General features: G+C 49.6%; 1 protein-coding gene across 1 annotated transcript in view; it reads left to right on the forward strand.

Annotated features, from left to right (window-relative positions):
- The window catches only part of HPCAL1 (hippocalcin like 1), a 125,570-nt gene continuing 101,010 nt past the window's right edge, over positions 1–24,560 (forward strand). Inside the window, exon 1 of the mRNA XM_017853802.1 lies at positions 1–170. The gene's annotated coding sequence lies outside the window, so the exon portion shown is untranslated. The remainder of the gene's footprint in view (positions 171–24,560) is intronic.

Consider the following 24,560-nt stretch of genomic DNA (forward strand, 5'->3'; position numbering starts at 1 on the left):
TGAGCGCAGGGCCGGCGCAGCAGCTGCGGGCGCACGGAGGCCCGCGCTCCTAGTCACTCCTCCCCGCCTCGGCGCGCTCGTCCCGGGCAGCGGCCCGGCCCCGCTGCGGCCGCCGCCGGCGCCGAACTTGGACTCGGGAAGCCGGCGAACCGCGTCCTGAGCCGGAGCAGGTAGGGAAGAGGCGGGCTGCGGGCTGCGGGCTGCTGGCGTATCCACCGGGCGTGTGCACCCGGCGTGTGCACCGGCGAGCGCTGCGATCCGGCTCTTTGCGTGTATGTTTGTGCGCGCGCGTGTGTGTCCGGGGGTGCCCGCGTTTCTCTGCGCGGTGGAGTCGTGGGTGACGGCGGACGGTTGTGAGTCTTTCGAATAGCGTGTACTCGTGGGCATCCGTGTGTGCCTTAGGTGTGCACATTTTGGACTGCGTTTGTGGAATTGTGTGTTGGGGCAGTTGCTGGTGGGGAGCAGTGCCTGGCGGGTGTAGTGTGTGAGCAGCTGTGCGCAGAGCAGGGTGGCGGGGTGGGCGTGGGCGGTCCAGCCCCACGTGCAGAGCCCCCTGTCCCGGCTGCTCGGCGCAATGCGTAGCTTAGGAGCCTCGAGGACAGCTGGGATCCGACGGGGCAAGCGCGGGCCTTGCAGGCAGGCTGGGCCAACCTCTAAGGGGGACAGGTCCGTGCGGCCCACGTGGGTCGCCTGTAAGCTTCTGCCAAGGGTGGGGGCCCACGCGGAGGCGATTCGCTCGTTCCTCCCAGGGCCATGGGGCGACGAGGAGAGCTTTGGCCTCCCCGTGACCCGCACTGCGACCTGGGCCAGACGCGCCACCTTCCCTGGTCGCGGTTTGCTTGTTTTTCAAATGAGGACAGCTCCTCCCTCGGGGGCTGTGGTGACAGGTGAAAGGAGAACGCACTGAAGACAGCTCTTGGTCAATGCCCCGCACGCAGTAGGTGCTGTGTTCATTGGATTAGCGTCTCCTGTTTAAAATCTTTTTTTTTTTTTCCTTTATCGTGGATGGGGCCTTGCATTTCCCCCGGGCGTGTTTTGTGCCTCTCCCTGGCCCTAACTTAACCGCGAAGCACCGACATTCGAGAAAGTTTAGCTGCCAGCTGCGCTGCCTCCTGCCGCACCTCCCGGGCGGCGCCGGCTCCGCGAGTGCCCGAGAGCGCCGCGCGCGGCGCGGACCCTGCCCCAGCCCCCAGGCTACCGCGCTAGCGTGGGGGTCCCTCTCCTGGCCAGGAGACAGCGACTGCGGAGTTGAGAGACCTTTGGTTCAACAAGTGCCTAGTCCGGGAGGATGCAGCTCAGCCGGTGGAGTCCGAGAGCCACGCGTGAAATTGGCGCTTCCTGCACACGCAGTTCTTGAGCTCCCGGGGTATCCTGGCCGCCAAAGGCCACCTCTTTCCTCCCGGCTGACTCCAATTCCACCAGAGGAGGATGTTTGCCAGGACGCCAAGTCCAGCTGCGGGTCTTGGCATTAGACAACCCCCAGCTATCCCTGCTCCCTTGCAGCCAGCCTCATGCCCGGGGCCCACGTGGGAACCCTCCTCCTAGTCCCACACCTTAATTTAAAACGTTTACTTTTGAAACCTGCTACTCGTGAAATTGAACTGCAGTGAACGAGCACCCAGCTCATACCACGAGTCACTCTCTGGAGAGTCCTGGCGCCTCGGCGCTGGCTCGGACGCAGCAAGGCCAGCTCTTGGGGCAGGGTGCCCTCGGCCAGAGCGAGCGATATTCTTTCCCTTCATCGCCTTGGTGTCTTTCTCTCTGGAAAAAAAAAAAAAAAAAAGAAATCGCCTTTAACCGAGGGAGCCACAGATCTCGCCAGTGCAGGAGGCAATCAAAATGGAGCGCCAGCATGAGATTGGACTGCGGAGGGGGTGGCATGGGCGGCCTTTGGTATGGATGCGCATCCCAAGTGTCAGGTGCTACCTGGTGATGTTCCCAGAGAGGCGGACTGCTTTGTGGGCTTTTAGGAGCCAGGAGCAGAACCTGGTCCAGTTCCTTTGGTTTCCCTCGGCCGGGACTGAAGCCCTGAAATCCCAGCCATGGCAGGCCAGGGGGATGCGATGAGCTCATTTTCTCATTTTTCATCCTGACTTGGTGACAGGAGCACACTTAGAATGCACCCTGTTTTCTGTTTCATGAATTGATTTTATGCCCTACAGGAGAAAAGGGCTTTTGGTGTGAATCCTAGTCTTTCCCCGTAATCAGATTCCATAGTAATATTTAAAAAAAATCAGTCTGGCTTTCTCAGCTCAGAAAACAGACCAAAACCCAGGTTTTTGTTTTGTTTTGTTTTCGTTTTTTTCTAGTTAAAGCCAGCCCTTTGTCTCAAGCAAGCCAGTGTTTTGGCCTTAGATCTATTTCTGTTTCACTTTTGAAAGCGTCTGTAATTACTGAGCTCTTGAGGTTTTATTGGATAATGTGGCAAAGGGAAGGCCCGGGGGCCCTGCCTCTCCCTTGTGGTGGGATGTGGTGCCACAGTGCCATGTTCTAGCCTTGCCTGCTCCCTCTGCGTTCCACTTTTATGCTGTTTTTAAGGTGGAACATAAATGTCAATGTGTGATAACAATTTGGGAGACTTTGTCTTTGGAATCCAATAAATGGAAGGACTTTTGACCTGTGGAGAAACCAGAACAAGTCAAAACCCCAGAAGAACAGAGATTTGCCCAAACTCCAGCCAATGACCCATTTTTTTCCAGCAGACCCTCCTAGAGATAGATTCTAAGTGAACTACGAGAACGTGGACACACTCCATCCCCTTTCTGGCCACAGTGCTGTGCAGAATTAGAAGTGCCATCTATGGAAGGACAAGGACAGGACTTCCCTTGGTGCATGCGCCCCAGCCAGGAGCCGCATACTCACCTAGCACCATTTCACCCTGGAGCTGTTTCCTCCTGTTGAAGAGCTGGTGCTCACACCCCCTACCTTCAGGGCTCTGCAAGCACAGTTCCAAGGACTGCAGCGCGGGTACAGTGCGTGCCCTGCTGAGTGTGCGTCAGAGCAGTTGTCTCCCGGTGACACTTGTTCTAAGACCCTTTTTGCTACTCTTAGGTGGTAGAGTACCACCCTCACTCATGAACCAGTGATAATCCAGGGTACTAACAGGGGGCCCCAGAGTTTATTTGGCACTGAAGATTAAGCTACTTGGCAGCTGAATTTTTATGTAGATTGGGGTTAGGTTTGTATTAAAATTTTGCATTCCAGCAAGCCCTAAACCATACTTGTTCATTGTGGGATAATGTACTCGATTGATGAGTTGCCAGCCCAGGATTGACGGAGGATTATGTGTATTCTGCTAATTTGTCAGCACCTGATGTCATTGTGCTGGGGGGTGGGGGAGGCATGTTTGGAGTTAGGATGAGCAGACACGTGTAGATTTTCATCATGCTCTACATTGGGGCTCCCTGCTCTCCTATAGTAGCAGTGGGTTTCTATGTCATTCTTATGTCCTCAGGTAAAGCTGCACATCTGTGAATGTCATGGAGTTCTTGTTCTTTTCCTGTTAGATTGAGTTTCTAATCTGGGAATGACAGAGGGTGGCTGTTTATGGAGACAGCAGCGTGCGCTTAGGGGCTCTTTTGGTGCCTGTTACCCTGTGGAAAAAAGGTTTCTTCAAATCACTTTCTACAAAGAATAAAAAATGGTTGGAATCCAGTGGTGCAGACTGTAATATGACTTCAGGTAATCAATACAGTTTGACAGGTGGAACATTTCTTAGGTGCTGATGAACGGGGTGCAAGTCTCAAGTTTTTTTTTTTGTTTTTTTTTTTAATCATCTGAAAAAGCACAGTAAATCCTTTAAAGAGCCCTACCTTGGCCATGTCGTTTCAAGTAAAACTGAATCTCAGAGGCAAAGCTTCATATCGGAGGCATGACTAACTAGAGAAATCCTTCCCAGAGACCTCTACTCTCTTCCTGTTGCTACCCTCCTCTGCCAGCAGCAGGGCAGGAAAGATGACTTCTTGGGGCTGTGTGCCTTTACCTTAATAAGCAAGTGCACCCTGAATACTTGCTAATTCCGCAGCTGGGTTTTCTGGGTCTTTGGACCTTTCTGGTACTTGAGGTACTACCCAAGTTGGCAGGAAGCCAGGAGCCTGGGGGTGGAGGTGCCTTAGTCCCACCTGTGGCATGAGACAAGAAGTCTTCTTCAGCAAGGGATGGGTCTCTGACCCTTGGCTAATAAAACTCAGCATTATTAAATATGTACTGCATGGGTAAGTTTGCTGTGACCCTGAAAAAAGGAAGAAGGCTTTTGGGTGGTGCGTGGTTCTCCTCTCGGAAGTCTTCCCAGGTTTCGCCTCAGTACTCTCTTGCCCTAGCTTAAATCTTTCCTTGCTCTGTGTCCCCTTAAGCAAGTGACGTCTCCCCTCAGGCAGGCACGATATTAAGTGCATCTCTAGAGGATAGTTCCTTCCACCTGCCCAGGTGCACTGGCTGAACTCACCTGTACCCACATCTGTGCATTTGCAGGCGATACAGATATACACCTGAGCTGTCCCCCTGAGCTGCAGACCCAACACTGGGTGTGGGCTCCGAGCTATTGCACATCAAAGCAGAGCCGAGGACACATCTGCCTCGCTGAAGCTGTGTCTCTTACCTATTATGGTCAACACGTCTCATCTACTCATTTGTTAAAGCTAGAAATCTCTAGAGAGTTTTGGAGCTCTTCCCCCATCTTCACTTTGCCGTCTAATCGGGTCAGCCCTCTTTGAGGGCTCATACCCACTCTTCCTGTACACCAGAACCTTATCTACCCTTGGCCCAGAGCATGCTTCCAGTTCCTTCACTCCAGCCATGCCGGGAGCACTTCACGGTTTAAAACACAGATTTCATCATCCCACTCTCTTCTGCCTCCCCAACCCCGCCAAGGTTTATTCTCTTACACAGTAAGTGCTTCTGATACCTACTGTGTGCCTTGTGCCAAGCTGGGATCTGAGAAGGTTGGACCCAGGCATCCTCCCTACCTGTGCAGAGTTTAAGGTCTTGGGCTGGGGGTTGTATGTGGGGGACCTATCAAATAAGACCGGGGGCTTGAAGTGCTACGGAGGGGAGCTCCTACCCCGGTATAGGGGACACCCTGGAGAAGCACCCTGTAAGCTGACACCTGGGAGAGTTGGGGGGGCGGCGGAGGGGTTGGAGTTGGGGCTGGATTGTTTGATGCCTTTCTTCTCTCCCACCCGGACTTCCTTATCTGCTAAACTCCTACTCATTTTTGTTTTAATTAATACCTTTACCAAGATAGAATTCATCTCTCATAAAGCGTGCCCATTCTAAGTGTACACTTCAAATGATTTTCAGTAAATTTATGGAGTTCACAGCCATCACCACAATCCAGTTTTGGAACATATGCATCACCCCAGAAAGATCCCTCTTTTGTGGAAATTCCCTGTCCCCATCCTCAAGCCCTCAGTCCCCACAAATTTTCTCTCTGTCTCTAGATTTGCCTTTTCTTTCTACCTGTGTTTTTATAGGTTCGGGCCAAGGGCCGCTTCATTCAGGCCTTTCTGGAGTCTTCCAGTTAGAATCGATCTTTCCCCCAGCATCAGTGAAGTGAGCTGGGTGCTTGACCATCCACCTGCGAGATGGTGAGCTCTCTTACTGGCCTCTCATGCCTGCACCTGGCACAGCACTGGCACCTATAGAATACCCAAGGTGTGTTGGCTGGACCAGCTGAAGTTGTGTTCCTCACATTTCTTTTGTATAACTCCTGAGTATCTAGCAGTGTGTTGGGATTAAAAATACAGGGCATGTATTGATGTGTCAGGTGATGTGAGCCCTGCTACATACATACATTAACTTGTTTCATCAAGAACTTTTGAGGCAAATGGCAAAACAAAAACAAAGAAAACAAAAAAACAAAACCCTATTTTCTAAGCCAGGCACGGTGACTCTTGTCTGTAGTTCCAGTTACTTGGGGGTGCTGAGGTGGGAGGATTGCTTGAAAGCAGGGATTTGAGCCTGGGCAATATTGTGCTTCTTAACAATTTTTATTTTTTTGAGATAGAGTCTTGCTCTATTGCCCAGGCTGGAGTACAGTGGTGTGATCCTAGCTCACTGCAGCCTTGAACTCCTGGGCCCAAGCAATCCCCGTGCCACAGTCTCCTGAGTAGCTAGGACTACAAGTACACACCACCATGCCTGGCTGATTTTTTAATTTTTTGTGGAGATGAGGTCTTACTATGTTGCCCACACTGGTCTTGAGCTCCTGGGCTCAAATGATCCTCCAGCCTTGGTCTCTCAAAGTGCTGGAATTATAGGTGTGAACCACTGTGCCCAGTCCAAGCCAGTTTTCTAAATGAAAAAACTGAGGAGGCCCAGAGCAAATAAGTAGCCCAAGGGCATCAGCAGACAGTGGAAGCATCAAGAATTAGACGGGGTCACTTTCTCTTCTGCCCTTGTTTTGGTAGTAATGATATGCCCTTTTATGGCCTTGCCTGAGCTGGTGTTCAGATTTTCCTGTACGAGTCTTGTCATCCCTTCCTAAGCCATGGAAGCCCCTTTTAGGGCATGAGTGCTGTGTGACACGTGCTCACACTGTGTTGCTCCAGTACCTGCCCAGTCCACAATCGAACAGGTAGAGACGGTTCAAGCAATGTGCGTGTGCGGAGAGGTCTCCTGGCAAATAGAAGGGGCTGGGGGAGGGTGTTGAATGCAGTGGTACTGTGGACTTCGGTGGCTTGGTGCATTTCAGTTTTTTGAATGCATTTCTGATGCATTTCTCTCCTTGGATCATTTTCATTCTCTGAGGAAGAGAGCAGAGGATGAGATGCCATTTGACAGATGCGCAAACCAAGACACAGAAATTGTATACCCATTGTACGCCAGGTAGATCACAAATGACCATTCTCTCCTGTGGCTGTAGAGAACTCTCACGGTGGACAGAAACCGTGAAAGAAATTATGGTGGAAAGAACTAAGACATTCTTGGATCAGGGTATTAGACCCTCATTTGCAAAATACCTTGGGGGAAAGATCGGGGACACTGAGGTTTGAATTGTAGTCTTTGCTCTGTTGTTTATTGGCTGGTGATGTTCTCTGAGTCTGTTTGCTCACGTGCAGAAAGAGGTTCTAGGCGCAGCTCAGACATAGACGGGAATGCAGATGTGAGTAGCCAGGTGAGTCTGGCTGGTCACGTGTGAAATAAGTGGTGGTGGTTGCCGTTAACTCTTTAAACATTCTTGGATCTAGTGCCTCCTCTGCCACTGAGTACAGAATTCCTTTTCAAATTCGGGCTTATGAGGCATGTTTTGATCCAGGCTGTCGTAGCAAGGGGTTTGATGCTGGAGTCTGTGATTGCTGTGTGTGTGGAGGCTTCCGGAAGGCAGCCAGTGCTGGTTACTGCTTGGTTTGGAGAGCTGCCATTTTGGATTGTCCCAGCCTCATGCCTTCTGAGAAGCATCTCTCAGGGTTCCTGATGCACCTATAGAGACCCTGAGCTTGGTGGTGGGGGCTGCATAGAGAGAGCTGTAGGTTGTTCCTCAGGCATAACGAGGCCCAGAACTGGTGGTCCCCTCCCTCTGTGAGTATGTGCAGAGCACCGATCGGGTCTGTGAGCGTTCGTGCTGGCAGGCCCGAGGAGGACTGCTGGGCATACTCTCAGAGTCGCGGTTCTGTACAGCGGTGTGTATCTACTGCAGCACTCTTTTTCTCTGGCAGCAAAATGCTCAGCTCTCTGCCTTCTTTCTGTGCATTTAACATACGTTTCCAGAAAGCAGAATTGATGACAGCCCCCACTCCTCCCTTTCACTCCCATTTTTCTATTTACTGCCCTGTAATCAATTTTTGGAGAGAAGTGAGAACCTCTCGAAATCGATCACCTGTGTTGAAAAAAACCATTTTCAACATCATGCAGTTTTCCGTATTTACTGTGTGTGGCTGGAGACACTCCTGGCAGAATGAGTGTGGGATGTGGGAGGTCCAGAAAAGCCCCCAGCTTCAGGGGCTGAGACAGAGCCGTGGGTGGCAGAACTGGTTGTCCCCCCACCCCCCAATTTTTCGGCAGTGGTTGGGGTGTGCTTTATTAGAAACTCTTCAGTCATGCAGTGTGGAGCCCATACTGGTGACGCAGCTTAGATGCCTGGCAGGGGCTTAGCCTCCAGGGGTGGGACATGAGATGTGGCTGCCGTGGCTTCTCTGTGTTTCTTCTTCCCAGCCAGTAAAGGTAGACATAGGCTTCTGGCAGGTGCTAAGGCCCTGCTTGCCTTCATGCTATAATGTTGGCAGGTACAATTCATTCTTATTTCTTAGAGGTTGGTTTTCCCTCTTCTTTCTGAAGACATCCGGGGATAAAGAATTGCTGCTTTTATGAGCGTATGTTCTTGGTGATTTGCTATTACCTTATCTTAAAATAATATGGCCTGGCGGATTATTCTCAGAGCTCATTGTAAGGTGAAAGGTTAGGCATTTGAGAATTATTTTCACAGTGTGGGTGGGAGTCGGGGGAGAAGATGTAGAGCACAGGTAAGGAATTCCAGGTTTTGGGGCCAGGGATCCCCAAGCAGTGTAATGGGCTCACTGTGGCCCATAGCTCCTTCCCCCTGTGGTTTGTGCTGGGCCAGTTAGTGGCTCCCCAAAACCATTATCACCATTATCATTATCACTATCATATCCATTATCACTGTCATCATCAACTTTCTCCATCACCACCACCATCACCATCACCATCATCACTGTTATCACCATTCATCATCGTGCCCCACCCACCCACGCAACGCACCCCACCCCACCCCCCGACCCCCCCCCCAAAAAAAAAAAAAAAAAGAAAAAAAAAAAAAAACAAAAAAAAAAAAAAAAAAAAACAAAAACAAAAAGAAGACAACAACAAAGAAGGACAAAAAACACCTCAAACCATTTATCAACCATTTTTTAAACCCATACACATGTACACAAATACATAACCCCAATACAACCACTCATCCATCACCATCACCATCATATCACTGTCATCATCACCACTCTCCACATCCCATCATCATCATCATCATCATCATCATACGTCATCCCCATCCCCCATCATCATCACCGACCATGCATCATCGCTGTCACCGATCATCATTCATTCATCCATCATCAGCCTGGTCATCCATCGACCATCAATACATCACTGTCATCGACCATCCCCCATCACCATCAACCGATTGTCATGATCATCATCACTGTCATCGACCACATTACCACCCATCACACCATCGTCATCCACCATCACCCATAACTGTCATCACCATCCCACCAACACATCATCAGCCATACCATCAGTATACCATCACATGCACTCGTCATCGAACCACCACCATCCACCCCATCACCGTCATCATCACCATGCGCCATCCACTATCATCACCATCCCACCCGACCATCATCACCCATCCCCACCATCATCATCACTGTCATCCATCACCATCCAGCCATGCACTGTCATACACCCATCAGCCACAGCCATCACCCATTACCATCATCACTGTTATGTGACCATTCATCATCACTATCGATCCATCATCACTCTCATATCCGTCACCATCCACCATCCCCATCTATCACCTGTCATCAATCACGCTTTCTCGCATCACATCACCATTATCATCCATCACTGGTCATCCCCCCATCCCCCATCATCATCACCATCCACACCATCATTGCTGTCATGTATCACCATCCAGCCATCACTGTCATCACTGCATCACGCATCATCACTATCATCGTCATCACCATCAATCACCACCACCATCATCACCATCACCATCATCACCGCCATATCGAGCACCCAATTCACCGCAGTCACTATCAATCGTTGTCATTATTATATCATCCATCACCGACCCACCCACCATTATCCACTGGTCATTCCCATTCCCTCATCACGATCCCCATCACAATCACTGTCATACACCATCACCACCCCACTGCCATCACCCATCCATCACTGTCCACCAATCACCATTCACCATCACTATCCATCTGTCATTATCACCATTGTGCATCAGCCACCCGAACCACCCACCATCACCATCATACTTGTCATCTCCTATCCCCATCATTCATCACCATCAACCACCATCCCGCCGTCAGCTGTCACCAACATCATGGTGCTTGTCAACCCTTGGGCCGGCTTTGGGCCATGCTTTCACATGGGGCATTCCTGGTAGTTAGGCCTGTTCTTGGGGTTTTCTAGCTGTGGTCGGTAATAGGTTAGTCCAGGCAGGATGAGTATACATAGGCATATGAGAACCCACGTGGATGAATGTGGAGTGTGATTCTTCGAAAGGATCTCCATGAGAATCAGCTGATCTAGAAGATTCGGGAAAATCTCATGTATTCCTCAGGGCCCCAGGAGTAAGGCCAGTTGTTACCTGCTCTGTGGAGCTCTCCTTTGTCCCTCCAGGGAGGAAAAAATTATTCAGGCTGGAGCCTGATTTTACTGCTTGTCCCACCTATCCCCAGGGTGGTAGGCCCACTTTAAGGTAGGACCGCTGTGGATTTCTCCCTGGTGAAACCCCCGCATTCTGGCAGTCAAGAGCCCTGGAACACACAATGTCTACCCAGATTGGGGCGCCTGAACCACCCGCAATTCCTTAACTGGTAGGATGGCGGCCTGCCTTCATTAAAATCTTAACGCGTTAGCCGGGCGCGGTGGGCGGGGGTGGCTCAAGAGCCTGTAATCGCCAGCACCTTTGGGAGGGCGAGACGGCGGATCAGCGCAGGTCAGGAATTGAAACCACTCCTGGCTAACACGGTGGGAAAACCCAGTCTCTACTAAAAAAATACAAAAAAACTACCAGAGCGAGGGTGGCCCGGCGCCTGTAGTCCCAGCGTACTCGGGAGGCCCCTGAAGCAGGAGAATGGCCCGTAAACCCCGGGAGGTACGGAGCTTGCAGGTGGAGCTGAGACCGCTCCACCTGCACTCCCCAGCCTGGGCAACCAGAGCCAGACAACTACTCCTCTCAAAAAAAAAAAAAAAAAAAAAATCTTAACACCTTGCCTGACAGCTGGCTTTGCAGGTCTGAGTAGCGAGGTCAGGGCACTGCTGGTGTTTCCTATGTTTGTCGTCAATTGGTGAGAGTTTGTTTTATGCATTTGTTAAAACTGTGGGACAGTGGTCTGGAAGCCAACAAGGCTTTAGGGTTGGCAGAATGACTCCCGCCCCATCACTGATGTCTGGCTTTGACTTGGCATGGGGGACATTGCCTCTCCAGATCTCAGTTCCCTTGTTTGACAAATGGGGCTTAGGGTTGAACAGCCTCTAAATCCTCTGTCAGCTCTGCAATTCAGGAAAGATGTTTAAAAATGCATACTTGCAGGCCGGGCGCGGTGGCTCATGCCTGTAATCCCAGCACTTTGGGAGGCCGAGGCGGGCGGATCACGAGGTCAGGAGATCGAGACCATCCTGGCTAACACGGTGAAACCCCATCTCTACTAAAAATACAAAAAAAATTTAGCCAGGCATGGTGGCAGGCATCTATAGTCCCAGCTACTCAGGAAGCTGAGGCAGGAGAATGGCGTGAACCCGGGAGGTGAAACTTGCAGTGAGCCAAGATTGCGCCACTGCACTCCAGCCTGGGGACAGAGAGAGGCCCCTCAAAAAAAAAAAAAAAAAAAAAAGCATACTTGCATTATAGGTACATCCAACATAGAGCAAAGAGAGAATTTTCCTAGCTAAATTGACAGCAAAAAAATGAAACCTCTTGGGCTGGGCTCGGTGGCTCACGCCTGTAATTCCAGCACTTAGGGATGCTGAGGCGGGCAAATTATGAGGTCAGGAGTTCAACACCAGCCTGGCCAACATGGTGAAACCCCAGCTCTACTAAAAGTATAAAAATTAGCTGGGCGTGGTGGCAGGCACCTGTAATCCCAGCTACTCGGGAGGCTGAGGCAGGAGAATTGCTTCAACCTGGGAGGCAGAGGTTGCAGTGAGCTGAGAGATCTGCGCCACTGTACTCCAGCCTGGGTGACAGAGCAAGACTCCGTCTCAGGGGAAAAAAAAAATAAAAAAAAAGAAACCTCTTACAATATGCAGGCATCTTAGCAACTGCCATCTTAAGAGGCAGCGTTATGATTCCGAAGAAACTGATAACATTGAGGAACGCGTTTGTGGAGCACAGATTAGGAGAGATTGGTGTGGGGCTGCGGGGGGTGACAGGAAGATATTAAGGTTGGAAGTTAGGGAGGTGAGCTCTGTGGGTTGGTTTCATGCACCCAGCTCACCATTCAACCTTTCCTGTTAACTTCCTATATTAAGGAGGCTGAGATTAAGGGACTCATGGCGTAAGTGGGAGACAGACACAGAGGTGAGTGACCACAGTGGGATATTCACTGTGGGAGCATTGAAGAAGGTTGGCAGTCAGCTAGGTTCTTAGGCTGTAGATCGGGTGCCTTATTTAGAAGCTGTTTACTGTTCCCTTAAGAGGATGCTCTAGCAAGAAAAACCACTGCCAGAGTTGTTGCTTTCCTCATTATGATGTCTTTATGTTCTTCTCAGGAGGTGATAGTACTGATTACATAAGAAACTGGTCACCCAAACTTCTTAACTAATTGTGAATTAGAGGAAAGTCAGAAGTAGGGAGTATTATAGAAACAAGTAATTGTATTATTTTCAGACAAAAGTATATGTAGTAATGTAAACTACTGACCAGATTTTGCTTCAAATTGTTTTTTTTAAACGAATTGCTAAGAATTATTTGAGGCCGGGCGCGGTGGCTCAAGCCTGTAATCCCAGCACTTTGGGAGGCCGAGACGGGCGGATCACAAGGTCAGGAGATCGAGACCATCCTGGCTAACCCGGTGAAACCCCGTCTCTACTAAAAAATACAAAAAACTAGCCGGGCGAGGTGGTGGGCGCCTGTAGTCCCAGCTACTCGGGAGGCTGAGGCAGGAGAATGGCGTAAACCCGGGAGGCGGAGCTTGCAGTGAGCGGAGATCCAGCCACTGCACTCCAGCCTGGGTGACAGAGCAAGACTCCGTCTGAAAAAAAAAAAAAGAATTATTTGAAATTAGCACATTGGCGGTAGGAGGATAGTAGATATTAGATAGATTAGACTAGGATAGTAGGTGGTAGATAGTAGGTATAAAGAGACTGAAAATCAGCTGTTTAAACATTTCTCCCAAATGTGGGGCTGGGAAGCAAGATAAAGAATTATGCACAGAGTTTCATTTCATTTATGTTTGGAGGGGGAAGAAAGTCAGAGAAAATAGATGGGAAGGAAATATATCCAAATGTTAACAGTGGTTGTATTCCATGGGATCATGGTCTTTCTTGCTTTTTCATGTTTTGCCACATTCTAAATTTTCACCAGTGGGCATTTATTATTTTTGCAATTAGACAGAAAAAAGGCTCCAGGAGGAACTCCAAATACCCAGCCTTTGTTTACCCTCTTAATTTGCATAGCAGACTTTCTTGTTATGGTCAGACTGGCTGGAATCCATAATTTCCATACTTGTGATTATTTAAATTAATGGAAATGTATCATAATCCCTTATTAAAATTTGTTCGCTGCATTGAAATTCAATACTGAGCAAATCTGTTACCTAGGACATAAAGAAAAACATTCAGTCCATGTGAGGTGGCTCACGCCTATAATCCCAGCACTTTGGGAGACTGAGGCAGGCAGATCACCTAAGGTCGGGATGTCGAGACCAGCCTGGCCAACATGGTGAAACCCCATCTCTACTAAAAATACAAATATTAGCTGGGCATGGTGGCTCACGCCTATAGTCCCAGCTACTCGGGAGGCTGACACACGAGAATTGCTTGAACCCAGGCGGTGGAGGTTGCAGTGACCTGAGATCGGGCCACTGCACTCCAGCCTGGGCAACAGAGTGAGATTTGCTCTCAAAAAAAAAAACAAAAAAAAAAACAAACAACAAAACATCCAGAGTCTTCCAGGAAATTCACCATTTCAGTGTGGCATAGTGTAGAGTTTGTTTATTATCTAGAACATGGTTTTTCTTTTTTGTGTTCTTGAACTTGGGCGTTCACTTCGTTTGTTGACCTGGAAGGAGCCATCTCGGCACTTGCTGTTTGAACCTTGGGTGTTTTAATGAAGTGGTTTGATGTCCTGGTACCACCAGACCCTGCTGTCGCTCTTTGCGGCCCTTGCTTTTCCAGGAATAATCTCCTTACTATTTGTCTGTCATTCTGATGTTTCAGCTCCCTTTTTGAAAATAACTTTTTCTGCTCCCTTTCCCTGCCCATTCTTCATGACCCCCAGAGAATGGGCCTGCTGGTCTCCAGCCCCTGTGAATTGGAAGACTCCTGGCGGTGATTCTTCTTTCTCTCTCTGTGACTCAGACTGTTGACGCTGGGTTGACCATATTTCTTTGCTGGCGGGTAAGCAGGGCCACCTCAGCCCTTGTGAGGGCCATTCCTGACTTCCAATGGCTTCACTCCAAAGGCTTCTTAGGCCGTTACTCCCCATTGCTTTTCAGAGGTTTAATCTGTCTGAGTCCCGGATATTGAGTCAGTAGTGGAAAGTTATGAAGATGAGGCCAGCCATCAGAAAAATTGGCTAATATGAAAGATTAATTTCAGGGTGAACAAAGGAGAGGGATGCTGGGGCCAGGCTGCCTCCCCAGGCAAATCACATCACTGTAAAATCCGAGAAACCAGGGGTTGCCTTTGCTACTCACTCAGTAGCTGCTTGCTGTTTCTTGGATTAGATATTGAAAGAATCCCATCTTTGTAGTCTACTGTTCATATTTATGATCTGGACAAGAAAATGTAATTTGCAACAAAATTCTATCATGTCTGGTAAATAATTTCAGGATCTTTACCTATGATACCACATTAAAAAAAATTAGTATGGCTTCAGCGTTCAGAAATTGCTCTTTTTAAACTCTGGGCCCTCGGGTTATTACAAGATTTAACACAGAGGCAGGAAGCCTGCTCGCCTATCACTGGAGACAGGTAGGTTGCTATGGAGACCAGGTGTGTCCCTGCGGTTTCCTGGGTATCTATCCCAGTTGTCCTGGAAAAGAAATCAGCTCACTTTATGTGATATTTCTGCAATAGTGTGTGTGTGAATTAAGTTTTTCTAAACACAGATCAGATATTTTTCTTGACTTACAGTGCGATTTCTGACATAATTTTGTCCTTGGTTTTGTTTTGCTTAATTATGAATCCTATATAACCCTACCTTTTCCTATCAGAAACACTTCCATGCATCAAGACCCCCTGTCCAAAATAGCAACAACAGCTTCCCCAACAAAATCTCTTAAAGCTAAAGATGCCTGCTTTGGGGTGGATGATGATTACCCCTTAAAATAATTCAACTTTTTTTTTTTTTTTTTTTTTTTTGAGACAGGGTCTCAGTCTGCCTCCCAGGCTAGAGTGCAGTGGTGTGATCTCAGCTCACTGCATCCTCCACCTCCCGAGTTCGAGCAATTCTCCTGCCTCAACCTCCTGAGTAGCTGGGAGTACAGGGACGCACCACCACGCCCGGCTAATTTTTGTATTTTTAGTAGAGACGGGGTTTCACCAGTTTGGCCAAGCTGGTCTCGAACTCCTGACCTCAGGTGATCCGCCCGCCTTGGCTTCCCAAAGTGCTGGGATTACAGGTGTGAACCACCGTGCTCGGCCTCAACAATTATTATATACGGTTTGCCAAATCCTGGCCTGGGCACTGGGGATGCAATATAGAGCAAGACCATTGGAGGCCCTGCCCTGGCGGAGCTTGCGTTAGGGTTGTGATCCTAGACCACGTGAAGCCCACGAGGGGGCCCTGGGCTGACCCGTTCCTGGCTTGCATTCACCGTCAGCCACAGTTAAACCTCGGGGCTTGGAACCTCTCTTGTTGTCCCCATGGGACGAGTGGGCATATGCCTCGCTGGATGGACGATAACATCGCCTGTTTTGTTTGATGCGTTATTATTCAGAGGCAGTTTTTCAGAATGGAAAGCAGTGCTTTATCAGTCTGCTTCTGATAATTTCATACATGAAAAAAATCCTATTTATGCATATTCTTGGGTCTCTCCTCATTTCTAAAGGCAGTCACTGGTGGTTGGCTGTAAAAAGCTCTTTGCACTTCCTAGGACTTGTCAAATATTGACAAATCTTTCTCCTTCCATCTAGTTCAGCACCCGCATCCTCGAACTCACTGAAATAGAGTGTCCCACAATGGCAGCCATTGTAGGCCCCAGGTGGGTTCTACTCCCCCACGCCTGCCCCAGACTCCCCAACCCTAGCTCATACCTGCAGAAGTTATGTCTTCGCAGTTATTTCAGGAGCAAAAGGCGGCCACTCTTTTTCTCCCTTCTGTGGGTTTGTGGTCAGCAAGGGTCTACTGCAGTCCCGGTGCTGGACAGCCTGTTTTGCCCATGCTTGTTAACTGATGGGGTCCTCAAGTGGCCTTGTGACAGGCCTGATAAGGCTGCGCATGGGTGTGGGTAGAGTTAGTGATAGCGCTGGACATTGGTGATGTGGAGAAAGTGACAGACCCCAGCCTCCATATGCAGTCGGTGATTGGCCGGGTGGTCTTGGTTTTCTAGTGGCAAAGGATGCTGTGATCTGAATGAGAAAACAAACCTCAGGCCCCAAGTGCCGTGGGCTTAGAGACTTGAGAGGAGGTGCTTGCAACTCCATTTGGGAGGGTAAGGGCAGCCAAGAGCTGCTGTCTTGAGACTGACCCACTCCCTTACAGTGTAATGGGTAGTGAATAGACCATCCTTTTTAAAGGAAAATAAATGCCTCTCTATGGAGTCTGTTCCTATCCTGCTACCCTCCCTGAAGCTTGAACAGCACCCACCCGTGCCTTCTCCATGCCGGCCCTTGGGTCTGCTGGGACCACTGCCATGCTTTTGTGGACACGGCCTTGTAGCGTCTATATCCTCATCTGTGAAATGGGAATCCCACAGCCTGCCTTTCGCAGGCTGCTTGTAATAGTTGCCATTAGCCCTCTTCTAAACTCTAAAGTGCTGTATCAGTGCAAGGACCGTCATCAACATCATTGTCGTCCTCATCATCAGTCTTCCCATATTCACTTCCTGCTGCCCTGGCACGGGAGGGTCTGAAACTGCAGGTTTCCTTGATGGGTTCCTGGGGCTTCCCTTAGTGGAAATTTGAGTTCTGAGCCTTCTGCACTTTTCCATCCCCCAGTTTGGAGTCAACCTGTATTTTTCATTTTCCCTCTGCAAGATGTCAGCCTACAGGAGAGGCCTGGAGCCTTGCAGGGGAAATGGGACCATGTTTGCAGCAAGCCCCCGTGCCTGTGGGAGCATGCAGCCTCCTCCGTCTTTTTGTCTGCCAGGCAGGGGAGTAATTTGCTGTTATGTACCTGGCAGCCTGGGAGCTGGACTCTCAGATGAAAAATGCTTGTTCAAGCACAGACAGCCAGGCGTGGCTCAAATCAGAGCATCGATTTACCAAGCAGCTCTGCTCAAGCAGCCAGTTGTGTGATCACCTTTTCAGGGGATGATGGGCTGAAGGGCAGGTGGGGTGGGGTGGGCAGACTAATACAGGGACCCTGTGTTTGGGAGCCTCTGTTTAAGCAGAGACCAGGCCTGCAGAGAGAATCCCTGGGTAGGGAAAAGTGCTCTCACATCAGTGGGTTCCACCTGGCCCCTTGGAGAAGCTCCCATTCATTCATTCACTCACTCATTCATTCACATAGTGTCTACTATGTGCCAGTCTCTGTGCTAAGAGAATGATCCAAGTAGAAGGTCTGAAATCCTCACGGATTTGTTTCCCACCCGACGTATGCCTTGCTAAATGGAGCAGGTCCTGGGCTGCTGGGGACTGACTCCCTGCCGCAGGTCTGGGTCTTGAATTAAGGGAGAAAGGCAATGTTCATCTTCTTCTTGGTGCCATCATTTGAGGAGAGGAGTATTTGCTTCCTGCCAACCCGCCTGCCTGGGAGGCCCTCTTGCTCCTGCAGCCCCCTGAGTCCCCCTTGCAGCTCCCAGTCTTGCTTGGGGCTGCGTCCTCCAAGAAGCTTCCTGGGCTAGCTCAGGCAGCCTGCGGAGGCACTGCTGGGTCACTGATGCCTGGGCTCCTATGGCCTGGCTGTCTGCAGGGCATCAGTCCTGGCCTATCACTTCCTAGACGTGAGTCTTATCTTCCACTTGGTTGGGGCCTTCCCACGGACATGGACTGATATGGTTTGGATTTGCGTCCCCACCCAAATCTCATGTCGCATTGTAATCTCTAGTGTTGGAGGAGGAGCCTGGTGGGCAGTGAGTGGATCATGGGGGACAGAGTTCCCCTTTGCTGTTCTCATGATAGTGAGTGAGTTCTCACGAGATCTGGTTGTTTGAAAGTGTGAAGCACCTCCCCCTGCTCTCCCTTCTGCTCCAGCCAGGTAGGACATGCCTGCTGTCCCTTCTGCCGTGATTGTAAGTTTCCCAAGCTCTCCCTAGCCATGCTTCCTGTGCAGCCTGTGGAACCATAAGCCAATTAAACCTCTTTTCCTTATAAATTATCCAGTCTCAGGTAGTTCTTTATAGCAGTGCAAGAACGGACAGGGACCCTGTGTTTGGGAGCCTCTATTTAAGTGGAGAGTGGGCCTGGATAGAGAATCCCTGGGGAGGGAAAGGTGCTCTCATATCAGTGGGCTCCACCTGGCCCCTTGATGGAGCTCCCATTCATTCATTCATTCATTCACTCACTCATTCATTCACATAGTACCTACTGCATGTGCCAGTCTCTGTGCTAAGAGAATGATCTAGGCAGAAGACCTACCCTCTCAGGGCTTCTGTTTCTAGCTGGGAGCAACAACAGTAAACTAAATAAGTAGATTATGTTGTATAATATAGTAATACTTAGAAGGTGATGAGACTGTGGAAAACAATAAATTAGTGAAGAGGGTGAGGGTATTGTATGGAGGAGGGTGAGTGTATTAGGCCATTCTCGCATTGTTATAAAGAAATACCTGAGATGGGGTGATTTATAAAGAAAAGAGGTTTAATTGTCTCACGGTTTTTCAGGCTGTACAGGAAGCATGATGCTGGCATCTGCTCAGCTTCTAGGGTGGTCTTGAGAAGCTACAATAGTGGCGGAAGGTGATGGGGGAGAAGGCACGTCACATGGAGAAAGCAGAAGCAAGAGAGAGAAAAATGCGAGGTGCCACACACTTTTAAACAATCAGATCTTGTGAGAACTCACTTTCTCGAGGACAGAACCAAGGGGATGGTGTGAAACCATTCATGAGAAATCCACCTATGTGATCCAATCGTCTCCCACCAGGCCTCACCCCCAACACTGGAGATTACAATTCAACATGAGATGTGGGTGAGACATCTAAGCTATATCAGTGAGAGATGCAATGTTTTCTTTTTTTTCCAGGGGAAAGTGTTGTTGTTGTTGTTTTAATAAAATATAATTTACGTACCATATACCATGAAAGTCACCATTTAAAAATGTACAATTCAGTTGCTTTTAGAATACTGGCAAAGTTGAGCACCAGTAGCTTCTAATTTCAGATCATTTTCATCACCCCAGAAGAAAATCTCATAGCCATTAGCAGTCACTCCTCAATCTCCTCGTGCCCTAGGTCCTGGAAACTAATAATTTACTTTTGGTGTCTCTGGATTTGCCACTTCTGGACATTTTGTATCAAGGAAATCATGCAATATGAGGCCTTTTGCATCTGGCTTCCTTTACCAAGCACAGTGTTTTCATGCACTGCTGATGCTGCATGTGTATCCGTACTGCATGCCTTTAGATGGCCGAATAATATTCCAGTGTATGGATAGACCACATTTTGTTTACCCATTCATCTGTTGATGAACATTTGGACTGTTTTCACTTTTGGCTGTTCTGAACAATGCTGTGAGGAACAAATTTTTTTGTACAAGTGTACAAGTCTTTTTGTGGACATATGTTTTCATTTCTCTTAGGCAAACAGAGAGACGCAATTTTATTTATTTTTTTAGAGACAAGGTCTTGCTCTGTTGCCCAGGCTGAAGTGCAGTGGCACAATCATAGCTCACTGTGTCCTGCAACTCTAGGGATTACATGTTCCTCCTGCCTCAGCCTCTCGAGTTGCTGGGACTACAGGCATACCCCATCATTTCTGGATAATTTTTAAACGTTTAGTAGAGATGGGTTCTCACTAGAATGCCCAAATTGGTCTTGAACTCCTGGGCTCAAGTGATCCTCCCACCTTAGCCTTATAAAGTGCTGGGATTAGAGGCATGAACCACTGTGCCCAGCCACAGTTTTAAATAGGGTGGTCAGAGAAGGCCTCATGAGAAGGTGACATCTGAGCAAAGACTTGAAGAAAATAAGGGCAGAAGCCACATGAAAACCCCAGGAGGACCACGGGTGCAAGGGAACAGCAAGTGCAAGGTTGCCTCCACCAAGAGGCTGGAAAATGAAAGGCTTGACTTCACCAGCTGCTCTCCCAACCAGGGGGGCCAAGTGAGTTTAGGCCTCACTGGCCCTTTCTGGCTGGGGGGCAGCCTACTGGGAGAGGCTCCCTTTCCGAATAAAGAGTCAAAGTCCCAAGACAGGAGATTTTTGGCCCATGCATCTTCTTCCTGCCTGGAAAGCAGATGTGATTCCTGGAGATAGGGCAGCTGTTCTGTGGCCGTGAGGTTGAAAGCCATGTGCTAAAGACAGCAGAGCAGAAAAAGACTGGGACCTTGATGGCATTCTTGAGCTACCGCCTGAATCTTGGATCTCCTGCACCTGGAACTTTGTTCTGTGACACAAAAAAGACCCTTTCTTATCTAAGCCACTCTTACCTAAGCCACCACTTGTCAGGTTTTATGTTGTTTGCAGCCAAATGCATTCCTCATTGATGGAATGTCCAACATTGTCCCCAAGTCCCCCAGATAGAGTCCTGGCTGCTCAGACAGCAGGCAAGCCTGGGAGACACACTGGCCTCTTCTGCTTCCCTGTGCCTCCGTCGTGTTAAGCTGGTCTCTCAGTTGGGCATCAGGATTCAGATATCCCAGGCTGACCCTGAGGTCCACCATGACTGTGCTGCAGCCTCCACCACTGGCCGCCTCATGATGTGTTTCCAGCACAACTCCCTGACCTGGCTTTTCCTGCTCCCCAGACGCGTTCCCCATGGAGTCCCAACGTGTATGCATGGGGTCACGGTGCTCCATGCTCTCAACCCTTGCTTGCAAGTTCCCGTCCAGCCTCTCAAGCCAGCTGCTCCCCTTTTTTGTTGTCCCCTGTGCACTTTGTACCCTAACTTCAGTGTTAGAGCACCTTTCAGAGGGAATGGCGTAAAAAAGTCTTTCTTTCCAGTAGACAGAGTGCCCTGGCTAGCAGGGACCAAACACATTCCCATTCAGCTTTGTTTCACGCCGGGTCTGGCCCCAGGCCTGCACCCCAGGCCCTGGCAGTGGGCACACGTTAGTGGGATTGCTGAAGGCGGTGGGCGGCTGAGGCAGTTACAGGTGTCAGCCCCAGATGAGGCTCCCCAACCTGTACCCCTTACCCTGCAGCCGGCCCCATCTCTCACAGCCCAGTGGTGTACTACCTTAGTTGAGCACCAACCACGCCTCACTCTAATGAAAATAATGAAATCTCAAATGACCAGCACTGTCCTACTACTTTATAGGCATGACCTCAGGTAATAAGAATTAGCTCACATCCATTCATTCCACAAATATTTATGGAGTGCCTACTGTATGCCAGGGATTCTTCCAGGCACTGGGGAGACATCTCAACAACAACAACAACAACAACAACAACAAAAATCCGCGTCCTGTCGGAACTTCCATATATACTTCCACTGGCTACTTCATGGAAACATCTGGAACATCTCATTTTTCTAGCCATTATTTTAAATGTGGCACAAGAACATAGTCTGAAGGATGTACTTCACCATGCAAAAGCTCTTGTCATTTCAGAAAAAGGAGAATTAAGTAAAATGTACTTCAAGAAAGTCAGTTAAGAATTTGTCCAGTTAATGAGAATTTAAAATGATTGGCTTTCATCTTGCTGTTTTCCAGGGTACCACTATCAAGAACTCACTCATCCTGTTGTTATTAAGGATAAAACCTAGGCATTTCCTTATGTAAAAGCCAATTAAAATAAATTAAATGCAAATACTGTTTCATTGTCATGTCAGTTTTGAGAACCGGATCAATCAGAGGTTGTGGAAATGCCAAAGTTGTTAAGGCTGTGGTTACCATGACAACAGCTCTACTGTGTAAGTGGTCTATTATTTGGGAATTCTTCCTTAGGTCAGGCTAACAGTGATTTCATTTCTCAAGGAAGGGGGCGGAGCTCTCTGGAGTCAGGTCTGGGGCCAGGCGACCTGGTGAGCAAAAACGGGGGTTCAGCCAGAACTACCAGTTTTGTGACCTTGGGAGACAGTCCCTTCCCCTTTTGCCTCAGTTTCCTCACTTTGGGGATAGCCGTTGCACAGCTGTGAGTATATTGTGGCCATTTAGCACTTCTCAAAAGTTGCTGCGTTAATTTTGAGGATTCCTGATTTGCCAGCTGGTTTTCAGCCTATGTTTTGGGGAAATGCAAATGATGGGAAACCACCCCTGGTCCTTCCGTGTTGGTTCTAGCAGACCTTTGGAGTTCTTGGATCATCTTGGCTGGTGCTTAGTGAATACCTGCTGGGGGAGGGGGTGTTTGCTTTGCTTTGTTTTGGGGGTGGGGTTGATGGTTTTTACATTTTGTTTGCGATGTTGGGGTTGCTGGGTTTTGTGGTTTTTTTTGAGACAGTCTCGCTCTGTCGCCCAGGCTGGAGTGCAGTGGCATGATCTCGGCTCACTGCAACCTCCACCTCTCAGGTTCAAGTGACTCTCTTGCCTCAGCCTCCTGAGTAGCTGGGATTACAGGCCTGTGCCACCATGCCCAGCTATTTTTTTTTTTTTTGTAGTAAAGACAGGGTTTCATCATGTTGGCCAGGCTGGTGTCGAACTCCTGACCTCAAGTGATCCACCCGCCTCAACCTCCCAAAGTGTTGGGATTATAGGCGTGAGCCACTGCGCGCAGCTGGGTTGCTGTTTTAGTTGTTTTTTTGTTTTAGAGAGAGGGTCTTGCTCTGTTGCCCAGACTGGAGTACACTGGTGCCATCATAGCTCCTTGCAGCCTTGGCCCGCTGGGCTCAGGCGATCCTCCTGACATTGTAATTATATTTTTGCAGGGTTTTCAGTTCACAGGCGTGCTCTCCCACATCCCCATTTAAGTTTACTTATTTTTCAGCCCCAGCCTCTGAGGCTGTCATTATTTTACAGACGAGAACACCGGGACTCATGGTGATGTGTCCCTAGTCTCAGGGCTCCAAGGCGGCAGTGCCAGCATTGGTGGGGGTCCCCAGTGCCAGGCCGGGGTGGCGCTGTTCTCCCGTGTCTTTCTGCTTGTCCCTGCTGCCTGCTTCTGCAGAGGCCTGCTCAGAGCAGGTTTCCAGCGGCCTCCCTCGCCGTCATCCTGCTGAGCAGGCCCTGCAGGCCGTTTCCTACTTCCCGGCGCCAGGCCCAGAGCTGCCTTGATATTTCTTTCAGGGCCTCCCTGCAGGGGGGGCTGCTAATGCGGCCATGGCTTTAAGACAGCACAAGCCACAGCTGCAGGTGCACCATCTTAAACATCTGCTTTCCTGGCCTCCCTGCAGGGGGGGCTGCTAATGCGGCCATGGCTTTAAGACAGCACAAGCCACAGCTGCAGGTGCGCCATCTTAAACATCTGCTTTCCTGGCCTCCCTGCAGGGGGGGCTGCTAATGCGGCCATGGCTTTAAGACAGCACAAGCCACAGCTGCAGGTGCGCCATCTTAAACATCTGCTTTCCTGGCCTCCCTGCAGGGGGGGCTGCTAATGCGGCCATGGCTTTAAGACAGCACAAGCCACAGCTGCAGGTGCGCCATCTTAAACATCTGCTTTCCTGGCCTCCCTGCAGGGGGGGCTGCTAATGCGGCCATGGCTTTAAGACAGCACAAGCCACAGCTGCAGGTGCGCCATCTTAAACATCTGCTTTCCTGGCCTCCCTGCAGGGGGGGCTGCTAATGCGGCCATGGCTTTAAGACAGCACAAGCCACAGCTGCAGGTGCGCCATCTTAAACATCTGCTTTCCTGGCTGGGAGAGGCCCGGGAGCACCTGCCGCAGGTGTCTGCACCTCGGTCCTGCGGGTCCCAGGCCCAGCTGTGGCCAATTAGCACCTCTGTTGGGCCCCATGGCCATTTCCTTGCTGCGTGGGAGCCGCTGGCCTTTTTCCACTCTGTGGGGGAAAGTTGTTGGGAAATGAGGAAGCAGTTGGAGATTTAAAAACTCTATGCAGGAAAAACTCTATGCAGGAAATAGGCTGTTGGGTTAACACTTAAGCCACTGAACAGTCGTGGAGTGTTTTCTTGGAAGTGAGGCCCAGGAGGCTGCAGAGGGCCATGAGATTCAAGGACGGTGTTTGTCAGGCCTGTCCGACATCCTCTCTGGGCTGGACGCCATCTCAGGGTACTCATGCCTGTTACATGCTTGGTGAACAAAGGCCTCCCAGACGGAATCAACCCAGAAAGAAGAGGGGTGGGTGGCAAACGTTCCTTAACTTAGCCTTGTTCTCTTAGGGTTTCTTCTCAAAATAAGGGCAGACGGGAGATCTCCCTGCCTCGGGGGTCCCTAGCCGAGGGGCTACAGGCAGATATTGCCCAGTCAGCCCCAGCGAGGCGACAGAAGG

This window comes from Rhinopithecus bieti, unplaced genomic scaffold, assembly GCF_001698545.2.
Source record: "Rhinopithecus bieti isolate Rb0 unplaced genomic scaffold, ASM169854v2 scaffold_1530, whole genome shotgun sequence".
Taxonomy (NCBI): Eukaryota; Metazoa; Chordata; class Mammalia; order Primates; family Cercopithecidae; genus Rhinopithecus; species Rhinopithecus bieti.